The following is a 21361-nucleotide window of genomic DNA, read 5'->3' as shown; positions in this document are numbered from 1 at the left end:
CCAAATGAAAATTTTGGGCAGATGAACTCTTTGTTGACTGCCTGAGACCAACAGCCTAGTATAGAGCTGCCCTCTTCATCTTGCCAGGAGGAAAGGGGAAATACTCCTAGGGCAACAAACAAGCTGAAGGACTCATACAGCATCTTCACAAAAAGAGTTCCTGCTGTTGCAAGGCCTTCTGGATATTTGGGACCCCGTTCCAGGCATAGCCTCTGGCCAAACCCACAGTACTGTCTGTGCCCTCTACAAAGTGGATTGTGAGCAGGACTCTGCTGCTCTGGGGTCGCTGGTTAGGGAGCCAGTACTGATAACTTTGGGAACGTTTTCACAATTGTGTTCTGTTATAGTTAAGGAAATTGGGTTTATATTTTAAATTTGTAAACATTACTCTAGAAATTGAACCTGGTCCTTGAGACTCTGCGGGTTACACTAATAAGAACATAAGGAGAGCCCTGCTGGATCAGACCAGTGGCTAGGGACATCAGGTCCCTTCACTCCCCAGGCGGGAGATTGGGACACTGGCTCTTACCTCCCCTCCTTCTTCTTGTGTGCATCTTGTGTGCGCATGCAGCACACGTGGCCCCTGCTGGCGTGATGACATCACTTCCGCTCCTGCACTCTTGAAGGGCTGAATTGTCCTCCCTTGGAGCCCAATTTGGCCCAAAACGGGCCCACTGCAGGGCGTGGGAGCGTGCTGTGCTGCCCAGGGGGTGTTGTGTTGCCGGAGGGGGTGCCCTGGGGGGGCACGCCCCCCACCAGCCCGGTAAGTGGGGGCAGGGGATTGAGGTGGGAGTATGGGATCCCCTGCCCCCAGCGGGGGAATGGCAAGCCTACCAGTGGCCCATCTAGTTCAGCATCCTGTTTCACACAGAAGGCCAACAAACATGGCAGAGAGGTCAAGGTCTTAACCTCATGTTGCCTCCAAACACTGGTAATCGGAGATTTGCTGCCTTTGAATATGGTGCCTCCCTTTAGTGGTCATGGTGGGGAGCCATTGATGGACTGTGAATCTGTCTAACTGGGCCATCTGATTCAAAGGATGCACTGTAGATCTTCACATTTCTTCTTGAAGAATAACAATAAGTGTGATCATTATACTTCTTATCATACTTCAAGAGTCTGAATGAGCACATTCATCAGGCAGAGGTGTAAATGGTTAGGCCAACATTCCCAGAGATGGGAGGATAGAGGCTAAAAAAACAGTACCTTGCCTAAAGCAGGGGGGAGAAGGTGGTAGAATACAGCCCAGAAATGGCTCACTGGTCAGTATAAAAGATACTTCCTAGCAGCTGGCACTTGTTAAGATTCTTGCAAGGAATGTTATATGTGGTCTAATACTGCCAGGCATTTTGCCTGTTGTTAATTAAGAGTTTTGGCAACCCATGGCAGACTGTGATGGGCCTGAGCTTACCAATATTGCATCTATTGATGTCACAACAGCACTTCTGCCTGCATCACTGAAAGCGATGTCTCCATATTGTGGGATGCTCTTGGTAAAACGATAGAGTTTGCAGTGAATTCTAAAGCATCCCACAACACAGTGATGTCACTTTCAGCTGTGCAGCTGGACGTGACAAAATAGCATCAGGGGATGGCATTTATGCCCTGGTGGTTTGGCCCTCCAGTGCAACTATGTGAAACCATATGCTGGATTAGATGGCTCACTGATGTGATGCACAACACAGTGATGCCACTTTCAGCTGTGCAGAGCTGGACGTGACAAAATAGCATCAATGAATGGCATTTAGCCCCTCACATCCCCCCTGCCCCATTGACTGCCGCAGCGGAAATGGACTTCTAGTGGAGGTTCTCCTGCTGGAAGCAGGCAAATGGAAAACCTCATACTGGTTTGGACCAGTAAATCCAGTTATGTCTGAACTGTGAAAAGACTCTCTTACTTCCTCTCTCTGAGCTGTTTTGACTGCAATGAGATATGACCCGGAGGACGTTTCCAACACGTTCCATCTCCTATGGCTTATTTCTTCGCCTAAATACTTCCAGTTTATTTCCAGATAAATTATCGTGAGACAGATTTAGCAGAAAATCTTACACTGTACATGCTCTGAGAATATAGAACGGGCTGCCTGGCTCAAAGGAAGCCATCTGCACATGCTCTGAGGTACTCTTGAACCCACCTTCAGTACTGAAAAGAGGTTCTGGGATTCAAAATCAGTGACATGAAAATGATCCACACAGCACTGGATATTGTTCAATAGCAATCTTTTGTAACTGGATTCTCTGGTGTGATCAGGACAATCCAGTTGCAAATTATTGCTATAGTCGTTGATGCCCAGCCAAAGGGACCCAGATAGAGACCCCTCCTGCCCTGCCAATGCTCCAGCTTCACGCACAACACAGATTTTTTGAGTCCCCTGAAATCAGCAGCGTGCAGTAGGAGTAAAGAGGCAAGGCTCCCAGTAACACTTTTAACAACCCCCAGGCACTTCCAAGCAGACAATAGAGGGAAGCAGCCTAGCTTAATTGGGTTTATCTAGAGGCTCTCATATCAGCCTTCTCCACACTTGAAATTTGGGAGATTTCCCCACAATTAGGTTTTCCGATAGCCTTAAAGCAGGGACAGCATCTTACCAGCAAACAGCCTTTATATAAACCCATCCTCCTCCTGGATATAGCAACCTGTCACTCCTGGTCTTTCGTTAACGTATCACTGCCTCAATCTATGCTCCCCCCCCCCCTTAAGTGCTTATGTGTTAGGTATTCAGTTTAGCATTTACTGTGTGCTTAATTTTATTCTATCTCCCACTTGTCCGTTTCTGGGAATCTCCCCACTCCTATATGAGGCACTGCCTAAATCTGAGACCTCCCTATACAAAGCAGAATCCCATAATTTGCCCAGTTACACGTCTGTGCTTGACACGTGAAGAAGGGGGACTCTCGACTAGTCAAGGGGTGTAGTGGATAACACAGTTCGATGGTGGTGCGATATGTCACAGGCACAGATATAATGTTCAAGTGGAGAATTTAGCAGTTGGCCTTGGGCAACCTATCTTATAAAACTATTCTGAGTGGTGGCAGGGAAACTACCCAAGCTATGTCTGTACAGTCCAAGAGTGCTGGGTCTAGCTGCAAAGCAGATTTACTTCGGGCCCTTCCCATTACACATAAGGTTGCCAACCTCCAGGTGGGGCATGGAGTTCTGCTGGAATTATAACTGATCTCCATACTATAGTGATTATTTCCCTTGGAGAAAATGGCAGCTTTGGAGGGTGGCCTCTGTGGCACCACATCCCGGCTGAGCTCCTCCCCTCCCTCTAATTCCATCCTTCCTGGTCACTGCCCTCAAATCTCCAGGAATTTTCCAACCTGGAGCTGACAACCCCATGTGATGGCGGGGCAGCTTTGGCATGAATGGCTGCCAAGAGCTGCTATGGGTCCCACCACACAGAAATTTCTTCTTGTTCCCTCCCAGTTACTCAGATGCAGACCCAACATCATAAGGAAACATGTTAGAGATAAGAGGTAAAAAGTTAAAGGTAGTCCCCTGTGCAAGCACCGAGTCATTACTGACCCATGGGGGGGACGTTGCATCATGACGTTTTCTTGGCAGATTTTTAACGGGGTGGTTTGCCATTGCCTTCCCCAGTCCTCTACACTTTACCCCCAGGAAACTGGGTACTCATTTTACTGACCTCAGAAGGATGGAAGGCTGAGTGAACCTTGAGCTGGTTACCTAAACCCAGCTTCCGCCGGGATCGAACCACTCTGTGCCACGGGGCTCTTCCTAGAAATAAGAGGTAAGAGATATTAAAAGAGAATAGACAGGTTTGTAACGAACAAGCAAGAATGGGCCAAGGAGGCCCCAGGGTCAGTCTTGTGTAGTGGTTAGAGCACTGGACTAGGAGCTGGGTGACCCAGGTCTGAATCCCCAGTCTGCCAGGGAAGCTCACCTTGGGCTAATCTTATACTCTCAGCCTAACCTACTTCACAGGGTTGTTGTGAGGATAAAATGAAGGAGAATGGAGTATGCTTGAGTCCTCATTGAGGAGGAAGGTAGAGTAAGCAAACATACAAACAAACTGCCCCCTTTGTTCCTACTGCAGTGTGCAAGCGTAACACTCATGAGTTAGTTGATTTAGCCCAGTAGGGTGGAGTCAGTATCTGGAGCCAGGCAGCTGAGGAAAAGGCTGGTTGCTGGGGAGCTAGATAAAATTTTATGTGCGCTTATCACCTTGAATAAGGGCTGTAACTTCTAAACTGAAGCCTGAAGCCTGGGTTGCAGTTGTTTCCATATTCAGGAGAACTATAGCAAGGAACTCTGGCACATGGTGGACTGAAAAATGGGACTTTGCTCACCCTGAAGTGGAGCCAAGAGGCAACCTGCTACTTGGCTAAATTCCAAGACGTGATTGGCTACAAGTTTCTGTTCCCTGATGACGGAAGGTTTTGATTATCTTACATTTGTCTTTCATGTTTGGTTCCTAATCTGGCTCCACAGAACCCCTACAGAAAGAGGTTATACAAGCGCTCCAGACACAGATAGAAGACACTTCTTCAAGAGGGCTAATGAGTTCATGAAGGGAAACCCCATTATGACACAATACAAAACAGGCATGCTGATACTTCTAAACAAATACAATTACATAACAGGTGGGCTGGGAGTCTGTTTTTATCCCAAATGCATACAAATCTACATATATGTATTGGAAATCCTTCTCCCATCCTTGCAAGAAGTCCATGGTGGCTTATACAGCACTTTCCTCCTCTTTTTGACTGTCACAAGTGACTAGCCCCTATTCAGCTAGTAACTTTTATGGCTGGGTTGGGATTTGAAATCAAATCTCGCCAGTCCTAGTCCAATGCTCTAACCACTAAGCATTCTGCTGGTCTGCTTTCATAGCGATAGCAACAGCCTGCTTTAACAGCTAACAAGCAACAAGCGAAACAATTATCAACACAATACAAAGAATCCTGCTTTGAGTCAGCCTGCTCACAGGAATGAAGGTGAGGAGAATGAGAGAAACTAAGGATCAATATATCTTTGTTCAGAAATTAGGAAGTTCAGCAAGAAACCTGAGATCCTGAGTGACTTGCTTGAAATCCTATCTATGCTAACAAAAATGGCACGTATCTGTGCCATTCTGTTCCAAGAAAAATTAAAAGCAACAATAATGCCAAACCTTTTATTGAGGTAGACACTGTGAAATGGATTACAGGTTGTGTCTAGGGACGGTGGGACAAAGACAGTAGCTACTGGTGGTGGTAGAGCACAATCAAGTCATAGCTGACTTATAGCGACCTCTAGTGGGGGTTTCATGCAAGACTAACAGAGGTGGTTTGCCATTGCCTCTGTTAATCTGGTCTTCCTTACAGGTCTCCCATAATAATAATAATAACATTTGATGTATATACCACCCTTCAGGACAATTTAACACCCACTCAGAGCGGCTGAGAGAGCTCTTAGAAGCTGTGACTGACCCAATATCACCCAGCTGGCTTCAAGCCAAGGAGTGGGGAATCAAACCCGGTTCTCAAGATCAAAATCCTGCCGCTCTTATCCACTGCACCAAACTGGCTCTCTCCATCCAATTACTAACCAAAGTTGACCCTGCTTAGCTTTTGAGATATGACAAGATTGGGCTTGCCCGGGCTATCCAGGTCTGGACAATACTTACCTGTGCTCCACATTTAAAAATATGAATCCCAGTAGTGCTTTGATCAGGCTCTAACCTAGTAATAAGGGAGACATGTGGCCTCCCAAAAGCAAAATCTCATCAGTAGGTGGCAGATGTTCTGTTTGTTCGTGCCCAATTTTCACCTTTCTCCTAGCGCACCATCCAAAATCATTCTCCACTTTTATTAATTAAATAGTACCCCTGTGCCATTTCTCATTACTTTGTGTGATCCAATTAGCACTAAAGGCAGATCCAAGCTGCTGCTGGCTTGTATATTTGAAAACAATTATTGGTTCTTTGTGACATCACACTTTGGAGCAACATGAGATCTTTGCAGTAGGTAGGTATTAGTCCAACCTAACTCAGTCTGCAGTTCTATGCCCTATCCTACGAATAAGAGGTTTTTGCCTGAGTAAACATGCACAAAATTGCACTGTGAATCAGAACAACTACTTTATGTTAATTTGAGCTGCATGCTGGGTCTTTTCCATCATGCTTTACAATATTTCCCTCTTTTTCTTATTTTTCTGTTATCTCACTTAGCTAGGGGAAGAGTTCCAGTAAAATCAAAAGCTGCACTTTGTTTCAGCTAGTCCTAGCAAAACTGTTGTGCTATTGTTGCTCATTTACTTCACTTGTACAAAGCTGAAGAAGTTAGTTTGGCTAGTTGCTTAACAGACTTCCACTAGGAGCTACTCAGGTGCAGGGCTCCAAATCTCCTGTGGCTGTGCTGGGTGGAGCTGAAGTAGGGAGAAGCCGGCTTGGCTCTCCCTTCCCTCTCCCTTTCTTTCACACTTATACAACTGGGCAGGATGGAGTCCTGAATGTATTATCACAGGGGCAGCTAACCAAGCTGGAATAGGCCTTAGAAAGAGAAAGCAGTTTAGTTACTCAGAGCCAAACTACAAGTGACGCCTTACACAGGTTGGACACTTGTCAGCTTCCCTCAAGTTTTGCTGGGAAATGTAGGCGTCCTGGTTTTACAGCTTGGCTCTCCATTACAGCTGCAAGACCAGGATGCCTACATTTCCCATCAAAACTTGAGGGAAGCCGACTAGTGTCCAACCTGTGTAAGATGTCACTTGTAGTTTGGCTCTCAGAGAGTTTCCAGTCTTCTATTGAGGCATCATCAGAGACATGGATCTTCTATTGACTGAAGAGGCCAAGCTCAGTTTTCCAGGCACCTTTTCCCCCCTGGCACAGAGGTTGCTGCCATTCTGGTTGGTGTCCAAGGAGGTTTTGCTTCAGTGGTTAGGGTTTGTCTTTGCCCTGGAATGCCACCCCCCCACCCTGGAGTGGCAGATGAATCACTATGACGCAGGGCAGAGTGGAGAGGAGGAGGAGGAGGATTTGGGGGAGGAGAATACCAGCAAGTGACTTGCTGTTGGAGCTGCCAGCAGCACACTGGCACTATGGGCCTCCCGAGGCGAATCAAGTCCCCAGAATTGTGTTTCCACATCCCACTGTCTTGGTGCCTCTGAGCAAAGACACCGCTACATTGCCCAGCAATACAGCCCAGACCGAAACGCCTGCCATAAGGCTGTCTTCAAGGAACAAGCAGTGTGTCTCCCATTCAGAATTTGGGGGAGACCCCTCCCACTCCATCAAGTTCTCTATGCTTTTGACAGAAGTTTCTTCTAGGATATCTTCGTAATGTGACGACGTTACTTCTGGGAGTGACATCATTGTGCAGGCCTCGGGAGTGCTTCTGGGGTTCATGCCAGGCCAGTTCGGGTCCCCAAACAGGCCGAATCAGCCCTGTGCACCTGGGAGCACTTCTGGGCACGTGCAATGATGTCACTCTTTTGGGAGTGATGTCGTTGCACCGCACCGGAAGCACACCCCGGGAGGCCCATTCTTGTGCCTTTTCCCTCATCAGCCAGGTGAGTGGTGGCAGGGGGAGGAGACTGGGAGCAGGAGATCCATGTCCCCACTGGGGGACCAGCAACCCTAACAGCTGCCCTGGTCCCAAACTGGGAGGGGCTCCTAGCCACCTACTGCTCCAACCACCAATGGAGGGAGAAAAGAAGATGCTCCATCTGGGGCTTGGGCAGCTGGCTTCTGGGGGCAGCACTGGCTCCCACCCTCAGGACGAGGGCCACCCTTTGCTTAGCCCTGGTAGGGGGGGCCAGTGGTGGGATGGCCGTTATTCTGTGTCCCCATCCTAAAGTTTTGTCCAGGGTCCAGGATTACTACGACTGCCTCTGCTTGGGTGAGGTTATACTCAGGCCCAGATCCTATTCCCTCAAACCTTTTTTTTAATTTCTAGTGGGCACTCTGGTGGTGTAGGTGGCAGAAAATCCTTTAGGGTGGGGTGTAGCCCTGAGGAAATCATCAAAACCACTTTAAGCCACATTTTATAAAATGATCCCATCTCGGCTGCCCTTGTTTCATCCACCTTCCATTGTTATGTGTAAGTTTATAAGGGTTTTCCCTTCCAATGCCTCTACCGTGATAAACAAGGTGCTTGCCTCTCCTCTTTCATTTACAAGTTTTCAGCCTTTTTAATCCTGAGCTGCTTGACTGGGAGCACCTCTAGATGATACTTTTCCGCACAGACATTCGCTTGGTTTAACTGCAGGGAACTGCTTAAAAAAGGGAGAGCCCAAACGGCCTTGAAACAGTGCCATGGGCAGGGTGGGTGGGTAGAAAATGCTCCTGCCACATGGAGCAGCCATGTGTGATTTTCACATGAGAAAAAGCTGTGTTGGGGGACAGCAGGAGCCTTTTCTCCCTCTGCAGTTCCATTCTAAGGCTGTTTGGGCTCTCCTCAGCTGCTGTATGGCTGCAGGGAGCACGAACGCACAGCCCTGCGGAAAAATATTTTTCTAAAACCAGTGGAAACCAGTGAAAGAGGCACCAGGAAACTAGTTCTTGCCTAGCTGATCTTTTCCATGGCTGGACTGCCTTCTTCCCTAGAGCAGCCATACAAAGGTTGCCAACGTTGGCTTTGAACATTCCTGAAGATTTGGGAGCAATGCCTTGGGGAGGGGACAATTTGGGGAGGAAAGGGCTCTCGGGGGGGGGGGATGTGAAGTCACTCTAGGACTTCAATTTCTCCTAGACTTTATGGTCTAGGAGAATCTATCCTCCGAAGCTGCCATTTTTTCCAGAGGGACAACTTCAGGCCCCACCAGAAGGTGGGTAACCCTAGGTTAGCCAGGTCCATGGAATAAATGAATCTCCAAATGCAACACTTCCCTTTCTCAGCAACCCTGGGTGAATCCAGGCGGCAAGAATGGTATGTGTTGGCTCTTATAGGTGAAGAGAACTTGGTTGTGTATTTGCAGCTGGGGATGGCATAGACTTGTATCTGTGAGAGAGAGGGAGTACACATGTGCCAACCAAGTAAGAGATGACTGCTGTAGGTGTCTTGGATATATTCTAGTGTGAAACTGACTCAGAAGAAAGGAAGCTGGTGTTGTGCATGAGTACCTTTGAGTGTGGTCTTGAATACCAGACGTTGGGTAGATCTGAATTCCTCCCAGTTTTCCTGGGACTGGTATGAGGTGTGTTCTTCGTTATATCATGAGTGCCAGAGATGAGTTCTGAAAACTATCAAGGAAAGTGAACCCCAGCACACACTCACTCGGCTACAATGCCATCACCGAGAAATTCTTTATTTAGAATCTTAGATATGTCTGAATTAAATCCGAACAGTGATGTCAGGCCCCTGTGACAAGACACTTGGAATTTTTAATGAAAGAGAATGCTTTCCCTCATTTTCTCGTAATGCTAGAACCTAGTGTCTTTTTATGATGCTAACTGGCTGCATGTTTGAGTTCATTATTAATATATGAAATTAATTCATACAACAAATAATGTCTTCACGAGTATTTTTGGGCAAATCATTTGTCTCTGATCCTCTGTTTTTGCCATCTGCAACATGAGGTTCCAGAAAAGTTTGTCTTGTAATTCTGGCTGCCACTGATTGTTTTAATTTCAGGAAGGAGTGAAAAAACAATCCAAAAATAATGACATGTAGAAGAGTGGTAAGATCTTCTTTTACTTAATTTTTAAGGCTGTTTGGTTTTAGGGCATTTCAAAAGAAGTTTTCCAAATGAAAACTCATGAAACATCAGCATGAGCCAATCAGTTCATTAAAAGAATAAGCATGCCTGCCAAATATCATAGATGATATTTCATAGATAAATGGGGCATCTATGTGGATTTTTCTCCCTCTCCTATAACACTAGAATTTGAGGGCACCCAATGAAGTTGTTGGGAAACAGGTTTAGGACAGACAAAGGGAAATACTCTTTTATTCAACAAGTAATTAAAATGTAGAATTCACTGCCGGGGGATATAGTTCCGGCTACAAGCATTAATGGATTTTAGGGTTGCCAGGTCCCCTTACCCTTCTGGCGGGGGGGGGGAGAACCCAGTGCTCACCATCCTGGTATTCCTGGGATGCTCGCATGCGTCCCTGCACTGGCACGATGACATCACTCCCAGGAAGTGACGTCATTGCATAAGGCTGGGAGCATGCGTGCGCTTCTCAGGAGGCTGATTTGGGCCCCAAACAACCCATTTAGGGCCCAAATCGGCCCACTCCAAAGCATGGGAGTGCTCTTGCGTCACACTGGCCCTAGGAGTGCACCCGGGAGGCCTGTTCCCCACCTTTCCCCCTGCTGGCCAGGCATGAGGTGGTAGGGGGCAAAAAGTAAATCTCTAAATGTAAGTGCTAGGAAGCAGCATCTGGGGAAGGCCCTGTCCTTTATGCCCTGGTGGTTTGGCCCTCCAGTGCAACTATGTGAAACCATATGCTGGATTAGATGGCTCACTGATGTGATGCAGCAGGCTGCATTATCTTCTTATGACAACAAGAAATTATATGGGGACCGCACCAAGTTTACAATTCCAATGTATTTGTTCAGCTTAACAGTTCCAAAGTACAGACGAGCAATTATGCTCACAAGATTAAATGCACTATCTTCTGCAGTTTCTGAAGGCCGCATACTGGGCATGCCTTTCTCAAATAGATATTGTGGCTGTAGCTTAGTTGCTATCAAATCCATAAGTCATGTTTTATTTGAAGAAGGTGAGACAGAAATGGATTAAACCCTTGACATTACAGTGGACAGAGTTTACAGTAGATATTTTAGTTCATAAGCTATTGGCAACTAAAGAGTAGAAAAATTCATTTTTAGCCAAATTTTTAGTTCATCTCTGGCCTGAATTCTTCCTTTTCCCCTCATATTCCCAGTCATGTTTGATAAACTCTACTTAAGACCTATAGGTCAGAGGAGTAAAGAAAGAAAGAAATAAAGAAAGAAAGAACAGGTGGAGTTAAAAACATAGTCCAGCAGCCAGGTACCAAACCTAAGAGAGAGAAGGGAGGCCAACACAGTCCAGACTCAAACATGCAGAAGGCAAAAGCACTGAAGATAGCTGTAGTCTAAAAGGCATGGCAAAGTATGGGGATTGTCTCTGTGCTGGAGGTCATCACAGTCCATTCACCATTTGTTTTTTTTTTCTAAAGAAGAATAGTGCAGTTAGCTTCTCAGAACTATCCCCTGACTCACAGCCAGTTCAAGGCCTCTAGTCACCCCAAATTTGTCTCACCCCTTCCATTAGTTCCTGTACAGACAAGCATGGGAAGTAGCCTACAGTTTTATGGGAAGTAAGGTTTTTTAATAGTTACTCAACATTCATCATGTACCGTAAAATGCTTTGAACGTTCATTGAAACCTGGTGCATAAACTCTTTAAATAAATAAATGCCCGTGTGACCATGCACTTCTCCCTTATTGAAACTAGGAGAAAAGTCATTCCTAAGGCTCAGCAGCACAGTCCATAAACAAACAGAAAATAATTAGAGGCTTCCTGAAATGACATAAATAGACCATATAGTGTGCTTGGTATCTGGATGGGGATCCCTTTGTACCTTAACAAATATAGTACCCATTTCCCTCCCTATTCTTAGTTCTGGGCAGCATTTCCAACACTGGATCATGCATTTGAGTCAAAGTTTGCACTCCAGGTATCAAAGCACTTCTCTTTCTTCAAGTGAGAGTAACATGAACAATTGCAGATGGCACTTATTAGCCATGGTGCAGGCAAACACGTTATTTCAGTAATTCTTACAACAGGCTGATGAGGTGGGCCAGTATCAATGGGGTAACTTCAGAGCTTGCCAGTTTTCAGGGTATTTCCCAGTGACTGCATTTGGCTTGATCCTTTCAGGTACTTCTTATGGTACTCAGTTAAGAGTGTTTGATTACCCTGGGCCAATTATCACAGGCCTTAATGGTGAAAAGCTGTCCCCTTGAGGATGACTTCATGAGCTTGTGGGTAGGGATCCCCCACTCCCCCAGTGGGGGCAGGAGATCCCTTGCTCCCAGCCTCTGCCTCCTGCCACCTCTCACCTGGCCAGTGGTGGGGGGAGGTGTGGGGAACGGGCCTGGGAGGCAAGGAGCTTTCAGGGCAAGTGCACTGCAGGAGCACTCCCAGTGGGTGCGACGATGCCACTTTTTCAAGTGATGTCATCACGCCCGCCAGCGGGCAAGTTCCCACACTTTGCAAGGGGCACTTTTGGCCCCCAGTAGGATGGAATGGCCCTGCACAGGAGCCAAGCCCGCTGCCAGCATGATGACATCACTTCTCAGACATAAGCCCTTTTCAGTCATTAAGGTCAACCATGCGTAAGGGGATGCCTGATCGGCATGTTATGTGAATAGGGCTACATGTATATTTTCCTGCTTCAGTGTATACAGTTGGAAAACAGGATGCAAAAGTAGCGTGATTAGGGCTACTGTTCCCCTGGTGGTGGCAGGGGATCCCCCGCTCCTAGCCTCCACCCTCTGCCACCATTCACCTGGCCAGTGGGGTGGAAAGGCACAGGGAATGGACCTGGGAGGCTGGCTGCAGGAATGCTCCCGTGCTTTGATTCAGGCTGCTTTGGGCGAAGCGCAGGAGCATTCCCACAGTCAGCACAATGATGTCATTCCTGAAAGTGACATCATTGTGCCTTGCTGAGAGTGTGGGCTTGCCCTGGAGTCCATTTCCTGTGCTTCCCCACCCCACCGCCAGCCAGGTGAGTGGGGGCGGGGGTGGAGGCTTGGAGTGGGAAATTCACCCTCCTCCACCAGGGGACTGTGAGCCCTAATTCCACTACTTTTGCATCCCATTTTCCAACTGTGTATACTGAAACAGGAAAATATACATGTTGTCCTGTTCACATAACATAGCTACCATGCATATCTCCCCTTATGCATGATTGACCTTAATGACTGAAAGGGGCTTATGTCAGGCTGTTTTCTACCATGCATTCTAACCACACCAGCCACCAGCCATGAGATATTCTTTGTTTTCTCCATTGTTTCTGCCTACCAGCTAGGGAATCTCTGCAGAAGGATCCCAAGTAATCAACCAAAATAAAGGAAAATAACGACGACAACATTTGATTTATATACAGACCTTTAGGACAACTTCATGCCCACTCAGAGTGGTTTACAAAGTATGTTATTATTATCCTCACAACAAAACACCCTGTGAGGTGGGTGGGGCTGAGAGGGCTCCTAGAAGCTGTGACTGACCCAAGGTCACCCAGCTGGCTTCAAGCGGAGGAGCGACTTCTGAAGCAGTTTTCCTACCAGGGCCTGTATTCTGTCCCTTTCCCTCCCCTCAGTTCTTTCGGGATGGGATCAAGCAGAAATAGAAAACCTTCCACCTCTCTGGCCTGTTCCAGTGTTCTTGCCCTTTGTCTTTCATTCTAACAATTCTGTCATAATTGGAAGAGACGAGAAATGTCAAGAATGGACCATGAAGGCTTTCTATTTCTTCTTGGCTGTTCCTACCTCAATTATTCCTGACTCAAGGGGAAGGGGGGAATGCTAGGAAAGACCCAATAGGCAAGTAGTGAAGGCTTTCTCACTGGGGAAGTGCCCATGAGAGAATTTGAGATGCCAGACTATTCCAATTTTAGTATATGTGCTGCCGAAGGAAAATAAAGGATTCCAGAATAGCAGTTCCTGATGGGAGTAGGGCTGGAAGTGTCAACAGCACCAAGGTCTGCTGATGACGCCATGACCCCCTCCTCATGGTGCCCCACTCTCTGCATCCCCCCCTCCCATATTGTTGTGCACCCTTTACCCATCTCTCCCTCTTTCCCCCTCACCTTCTTTTAAAAGAGTAGTTAAGGAAAGGAGTCTTCAAATCTTCTTGTTGCTGTTTTCCTAGAAGAATTCTCCAGCTTTCGATAGGGTGGTCATGCAAGAAAATAACATGTAGATGAAAGTAACCAATAGCAGGGCTATTTTAAAAATGTGGAACTAGACACAAAACCCACAGTTCAGGGGGAAAAGTACATTTGAGCAATTCAAAAATCCATGTCATGCAAACATTGCATAGAAAAAGTGATCGATAGCAATGCGAAAAAGTTAGGTGAGTTGTTCGGGTCGTCCTCAAACTCCAGAGACTTTCTGAGCATACCCATTTCCCCCTACAGAATCCATCTCTGCAAAGTGTTTGTCAGTGTTTCAAAGGGGAAGGAAATCATTCTTCAACATGGGGACGCCTTTCCTGGCAGGTCATGTGAATTTGTCAATCCACGATAAACACAACAGTGGCAGAAAATTTCGTCAGAACATTCTTAACAGAAACGGGGGAAAGCTACATGAAACATTTGTGCCCGTCTTTGTTTCCTCTTGTTCTTTGGCTTGTTTAAATCTCGCTTCATATAAAGCTTTGCTGGAGTTCATAGTGTCTCAGATGAAGCTAAAACAGAACATTCTTCTACATTAAAAGTTGTTCATTCCCAGTTCTAAGGACTTCCTCTCACTCTTGATGCGACTCTAAATGTTGTGGACTATGACTCAGCAATGCAGTGGCTGAACACACATCTGTAAAAGGAAAATGCAAGTACATGGTAGCGACATATTCACAAATTACCATCACATACGACTGTGCAGTTCCAATGTTTCTTTTAACCCACCCCCGATCAATTAAATGTGTTTTAACAGATATTAGAATGATGTCATCTCAGTCCTCTTCTCAGAGGTCTGGTATAAAAGGAAGTACCATAGAATTGGCAGCTACTTATATTTCCTTTCAGTGGGAGTAACAAGAGGGGGTTAAAAGATAAGGAACGCTGAGGCACAGCAGTAGTCAGTGAATCTGTAATCAGTCTGTGAATCCACAACAGAGAATGCTGAAACAGAACAGACAAGCAATAAGAAGAAGAGTATATCTGAGCACATGTTTGGAGGCCAGATCTTCCCATTGAACATAATGGCCCTTTAAAATTTAAGGAGAAGAGAGCCAGTTTGGTGTAGTGGTTAAGAGTGCGGAACTCTAATCTGGAGAACCAGTTTTGATTCCCCACTCCTCCACTTGAAGCCAGCTGGGTGACCTTGGGTCAGTCACAGCTTCTAGGAGCTCTCTCAGCCCCACCCACCTCACAGGGTGTTTTGTTGTGGGGATAATGACATTGTAAACCACTCTGAGTGGGTGTAAGTCATCCTAAATTGAATGCTGTTGTTATTATTATGTTGACTAACAGCTGTTTGCCAGGGCCTCTTTTGTCTATCTTCTTTTTGTGCTCCTGCTACTCTGGGGATGGCTGGGTGAGAAATGGAAAAAATAGGTTTGAAATTTTGAAATGTTGCCCCCCAAAAGCAAAACAGAACACTGAACTGATAGGGACAATCCCAAAAATTTGGGACAAAGGAGCCAGTACCCTCCCCAAGATCTGGATCCAAAATTAATACAAATTTATTTAAAGTCTACCCTTGGAGCCCATCTGTACTATATTCTTGTGCAAAGTAGTCCTGGCCATCTCTTCAGCAAGACATATTTAGGGGCATATTTCTGGACTCAATGCCCTGTTGGCGAGGATGGAGCTCTGTCCGTTCTTTGACAACTGAGCAGTTCTGCCAACAGAGCCGTCCTCAATCCCAAAACTGAACTGCTATTTCCATTGGTCTCAAGAACTGGTGTCAGCTTTCTGCCCCCATCCCAAGCCTCTAAGGGAAAAGGAATGGCCCGACATCAATGTCTGTATGGCCCTACAGAACAACGTTGGATGCAGAGAGAGTTCTGAAGAACAGGCAAACTTGTCTCCTTCCATCAGGCCCCAAAGCAACACTTGCAAGTTAAATCAAGGCATCCGTTTCTCTATCCTTGACAGGGCTTTTTTTCAGCTGGAACGCGGTAGAACGGAGTTCCGGCACCTCTTGAAAATGGTCACATGGCCGGTGGCCCCACCCCCTGATCTCCAGACAGAGGGGAGTTTAGATCGCCCTCTGTGCTGTAGTGTGGAGGGCAATCTAGACTCCCCTCTGTCTGGAGATCAGGGGGCAGGGCCACCGGCCATGTGACCATTTTCGCCTAGGGCAATTTAAACTTTAAAAAACTCCCCCCTTGTTCCAGCTGACCTAAAGTGACGTCATTGTGTAGTCCTGAGTTCCACCACTGAGTTCCACCACCTCTTTTCCCAGAAAAAAAGCCCTGATCCTTGAGGTCCAGCACCTGCCTATCCTGCCCAGGTTAAAAGAAGCTGCAACGTCAACTTCTGGAAGTAATCTGCAGGGCGGCAACATGGATCTGTTTCCACTGTTGTACACCATTCCACTTTTGCAGCTGCTGACAGAACTTTCAGAGGGCAATTATTGCAGAAAGTCCTCCCCGCTGAAATGATGTACTTGCTGCCATTCAACATCACACCTTATCCAACATCAGAGAATAGAACACTGGAACTTACCATGAAGGCTCTTTCTTCTGGGTGGATGAGAGGAATCAAGCTTCACTAGGGGGACTTCGACTACAAATGCTGCCTACAGTTTACAGTCAAAGAGACATTCAGATGGCATTTTATCTCTGCCACTTAGTTCCATTTTTTTACCCTCTTTCCTCTCCTATGGACTGTATTCATCCACCTTGTTGTGTTTTTGGTGTACTAAAGTTACTTATCTTTTTTTTTTACTATGAGGATTCCTTCACTCACTGCTACATTAGGAAATCCCCCCTCTCCCAACACTGGTTGGCATATGAGACTCAGCTAATTTTGCTTCCTTTCATATTCAACAATTGCCATGTCCTGTCCCCCTACAACCTCCCACCTCACCATAGAGTTAACATTCAAGAACTTATTGAATCTGAGTACAGGCTAAGCCCTGTTTGCAACACAAGCTGTCTTTTCCTTCTACTAAAAAAACAAAAAAAAGTTCCTCAAAGTGAGAGTTTACAAGATTCAAAATTCAAATAGCCCTCTGTTTTAAAGATAGCTTACAGATACAGCATGCCCTGACCTGGATAGCTCAGGTGAGCCTGCTCTTGTCAGATCTCAGAAGCAAAGCAGGGTTCGCCTTGGTTAGTAATTGGATGGGGGACTTCCAACAAAGACTAGGGTTGCAGAGACAGGCAATGGCAAACCACCTCTGTTAGTCTCTTGTCGTGAAAACCCCACCAAGGGTCACCATAAGTCAGCTATGACTTCAGGGTACTTTCCACCACCACAGTTACAGCACAAGGTGGTACTTTTTGTTTAATGTTAGTCTTGATGCAATTTATTAATTTATTAATAGATTAAAGAAATTGATGGGATTTGCATGAAAACAGCTCGGTGCTGGCATATGCAGGCATCCAACCCAACTCAAGAGAGAGAACACATGAAGAGTGCAGGAGGTAGATCCTGGTGCAGTTTATTAGTACATTAAATAAGTGGGTGGGAACTTGCCCAAATGACTTCTCCTTTTCCTCTTCCACGCCTGCAACCTTCCATTGCAATCTGTCCCTGGTTTCCCCCAATTTCAGCGGGTTGGGAAAACCAAAAACACCCTATTTGCATTTAACACATTGCAGAGCACATGGAGACCTTAGGGACAGGGAAAGCAAAACAGCAAAAACATGATTTGCTTTACAGGGGGGTAAGGGGTCCCCAAAGTTTTTGAGCCCACAGGCATCTTTAGAATTCTGACACGTTTTTTTGAGGGGGGGGCACAACCACAAATGTCAGGGGAAGAGATCACGTATAACTATAATACAGACTGGCAATTGGCTGGATACTTACCAGGTCAGGGGGGGCTTGCTGTGTGACGCCCTCACATCACTTCCGGGTGCACAGGGGTGATACCAGCATGTTGAGATGCTGCCTGCTGCCTCCCTGTTACCTGCTTATTTTTCTCCCGCAGCCCAGTTGAGCAAATGTGAGAAGTGCCTGCTGGTGGTGGAGTATCCACTGCCACCAGTGGGAACCAGACAAGCTTTCTATAATAGTAACTCTTCAACAGTTTAGGCAGAAGCTCTGTTTAACAGAACTTCTTTTATAATAAACATATTTTCAAAACAGAAGCCTGAAGGAAGACAATATGAATCTAACCGGATCAGTTATTCACGTGGAATACTAATCTGGGAAGTGCATGCAACTGTGCACAGCCCTGCTATCTTCCATCATTTAATGGAGGGTTAACAGTTTTAATCAGAAGAGCCCAGAAAAGACCAACGTTTTTCTAGGCAGAATAAAGTTCCTTCTGGAGCTCCTCGACCCATTATCTTAGGAGGACTTCTTTTTTTTTTTTTACAGTTGGCTATCAGTTGCACCTAAGCAAAGGACAGCAGCGGAAGGCCACTGAATGGGGCAACCTGGTCCACACATGCCTCAGTGAGAACAGCCCATTAATAGGATTCAGGAAAACAGCTAGTATCAAGGATCTGGTAGTCTGCTCGGCTTTAAAAGCACACACAACTCCCACCAGTAGTCATCAAATTCCTGTGGGAACCCATAGCTGCGGCCATTGTGCGGCATGCAAATATATTATGAGAGGGGACACGGTTCGAGCACCTGGAATGATGAGACCCATAAGGCTGCGATCCTTCATTACATTGGCTGGATACTATGCCAAAACAGAATGCTGAAGTATTGGCTAAGTGAATCTAAATAGATGAAGAGGCCAAACCAGAGATTTGCAATGACACTAAATAATTTTAAAAAATGTTACTTAATGAACAAGTGGCAGAAGAGATACTTTTAGTATCCACCAGCACACAATTCTGTTCCACTTAAAGATATAAGACTGTCTAGAAGAGAGCCTCCAACTGTTGATCAGGATACGGGCCACCTCCTTTGAAATTTGCAGCCTAATGCTGAAGCATCCAAGGTGCAACCTGGTCAGGTCATGGTGCAGTGTCTGGCCAAAATGAAACAGATCTGGGACTAGAGGTAAGTGGACATAGTGGCTCTTGGCTAGACATTTGAGACTGTGAAACCATGGCTGTCCTGTCTAGAAAGGGGTATAGGATACAATCATTCATTTCTGTTTGTAACTTGCAGACAACCTCGTGAATCAGTGACGGGGGGGGGGGGAATACATAAAAGAAAGCCCCTGTCCAAGGTATCTCAGAAGCATCCCTCAAAGAGGCATTGCCTAGTTATGACATGCAAAAGTCAAACCAGCCTGTTCAAAACCTCCTCAAAACATACAGGACATAAGAATGAGTGAAGATATTCCAAAATTTATTCATTTTCTCTTCAAATAAAATGTTCAATGTTTAAAATTTACGGAGCTCCTGAGCGACGTTCTTCTCATTGTGGTGGCTAAAAGAGAACTGAGGGGAAGGGGCCACTCCTCTCACATAGTCATGTGACCGTTTAGGCGGGAAAACAGGCTGAGATGTGATTGGGGGATGCGGCATATATGGGAGCTTTATGGAAGTGATAAAAACTTCTCCGGTTGGCAGGCCTGTGCGTGCGCAGTCCCAATGTGGGGATGCACAGAAGAACGAAGATGAACTTGTATTGTCGAAGGCTTTCACGGCCGGAGAACAATGGTTGTTGTGGGTTTTCCGGGCTGTATTGCCGTGGTCTTGGCATTGTAGTTCCTGACGTTTCGCCAGCAACTGTGGCTGGCATCTTCAGAGGTGTAGCACCAAAAGATAGAGATCTCTCAGTGTCACAGCTGCTGGCGAAACGTCAGGAACTACAATGCCAAGACCACGGCAATACAGCCCGGAAAACCCACAACAACCAACCGAAGATGAACTTCTTAGTATTTAATGGATTGAAATTGTCTATTTAATGTATTTATGTATGTATTTGTAGTGGAGAATAGATGTGTATAATGTAGATATGTATAATGTATGGATAGTAGAACTGTAATAGGAGTGTACTGGATATTAGTGGAGGAATTTTTGCACTATTCATGTATAAAAATTGTATTCATACAGTAATTTCATATGCAAATTGAATTTTTGAATTCTTTAGCTCCAGGAGGGTGTTGGTTTTGGTTAGTAACAAACTGATTTAAATAACAAAGGAGTAGACAACTCAGAGAGGTCTCGTCAGAATTGACTGTGTTGGCCTTGAGCAGAGTCTTTGGAGGACTAGTTCTGATGGGTTGACTTGGTCTGGTACCTTTCTCTTTAACTGGGACTGGAGAGGATAATGAGAGCAGTATGATGGATACTGTGGGTGGTATAGATGATATCTGTAAGGCTCATCTAGGAAGCTGATAGTCTCGCCTAGAAGACCTATATGAAGATCAATGTGAAGGTTGAGGAAGGATGAGAGTCCTTAATGAATGATCTTCAACATTCCTTTTAGTATCATTCCCATGTACACACTAAAGCATTCCTGTACATGGGAATGATACTAAAAGGAATTTGGAAGATCCCTCTGATGAAGCTGTTGCGAAATGCATAGGGGCCATATATTCATTGAAGACACTTTCCTTTGCACCATTTGCCCTTTTTTCTTAGTTTTGCCTTGGTGCAGCCCCTCTTCTTTTTGGTTTAGGAAGGATGCCATAGGACTTGACTGTTTGACGGTCCTTCTTCTTTTTGGACAGATATTTGTCCATCTCTTTAAAAAATAAGGGTGATAATGAAGACCTTCAGGAAAGAAAAGACTAAAATGGACTCTCTTCTGTGGAAAAAAGAGAGCCAAAAGGAAAAAAATAGAAGCTGAAGGAATTAAATCTAAGGATATAAAAATTTTCTCTCAGGGAAAATTAAGCAAGCTAAAAGAGACATTTGTGCTCTGCAGCAGCAAAAAACAAACTGAGGGAAAGGGATCTCCAGATCACGACCATTTTGGCGGGAAAATGTTCTAGAGTGCAATGGGGGGGGGTTGTTAGAGCTACACAATCCTGTTCTGAGTGGCTGGCTTGCACGATGAGACTGTACTGAATATTGCAGATGAATGATAAATATCCTGAACTACTCCCCCCATCCTGGCATGTTACCAAATTTTCTTCTGTCCTAGGAACAGAACATAAACTAGGAAGGGAAGCTAGTCTAGAGTGCCCCTCCCTTCTACAGTGGAACTTTTTGTGATCTTTTTCTGGGGTCTCTGGGGCTGCATGAGCTACTCTGCAGCTGCTAGCAAGCTACCTGTCCTGTGTTTATATGCATGTGGGAGAGAAGAGATGGGGCACAACTGAGGAAAGGAATTCATGTGCCTCCTACTTAGTCTTTGTTTCAGCTGGGAAAAAGAAGCAAGGAATTAAACCAACACAGAATAGGGTACAGTTAAATCTAGAAAACACCCTTCAAACATTAAAACAAGAGAGACTTGCACAATTAATTGGAACACTTACAGTGCTCGTACTCACTTGGGAAGAGTTGTCATTTCTGGAAAGGGTAGGGATAGAAAGGGAGAAAGAAATCCATCACAGGAGGCTACAGTTCTCATCTCCCAGCAGTTAAGATGAAACAAAACGAAGTAAAAAAGCTGAACTCCTTAGACTGCATGGAGTTTGTGTCTATATGATATTGATCTGGCTGCATATCATG

The 21361-nt window shown here is 45.7% G+C and overlaps 1 protein-coding gene across 1 annotated transcript in view; it reads right to left on the bottom strand.

Moving 5' to 3' along the window:
- LOC129341824 (uncharacterized) overlaps window positions 1–21361 on the bottom strand; it is a 48161-nt gene extending 26800 nt beyond the window's left edge. The window contains exons 1-3 of the mRNA XM_054997147.1: window positions 21166–21361; window positions 13752–14475; window positions 3651–3742 (exon numbers count right to left, since the gene is read on the bottom strand). The gene's annotated coding sequence lies outside the window, so the exon portion shown is untranslated. The remainder of the gene's footprint in view (window positions 1–3650; window positions 3743–13751; window positions 14476–21165) is intronic.

The sequence above is a fragment of the Eublepharis macularius genome, chromosome 14 (genome assembly GCF_028583425.1).
Source record: "Eublepharis macularius isolate TG4126 chromosome 14, MPM_Emac_v1.0, whole genome shotgun sequence".
NCBI classification, from domain to species: domain Eukaryota; kingdom Metazoa; phylum Chordata; class Lepidosauria; order Squamata; family Eublepharidae; genus Eublepharis; species Eublepharis macularius.
Note: the sequence above shows the minus strand (reverse complement) of the source record. Positions and strands in the feature narration are given on the sequence as shown.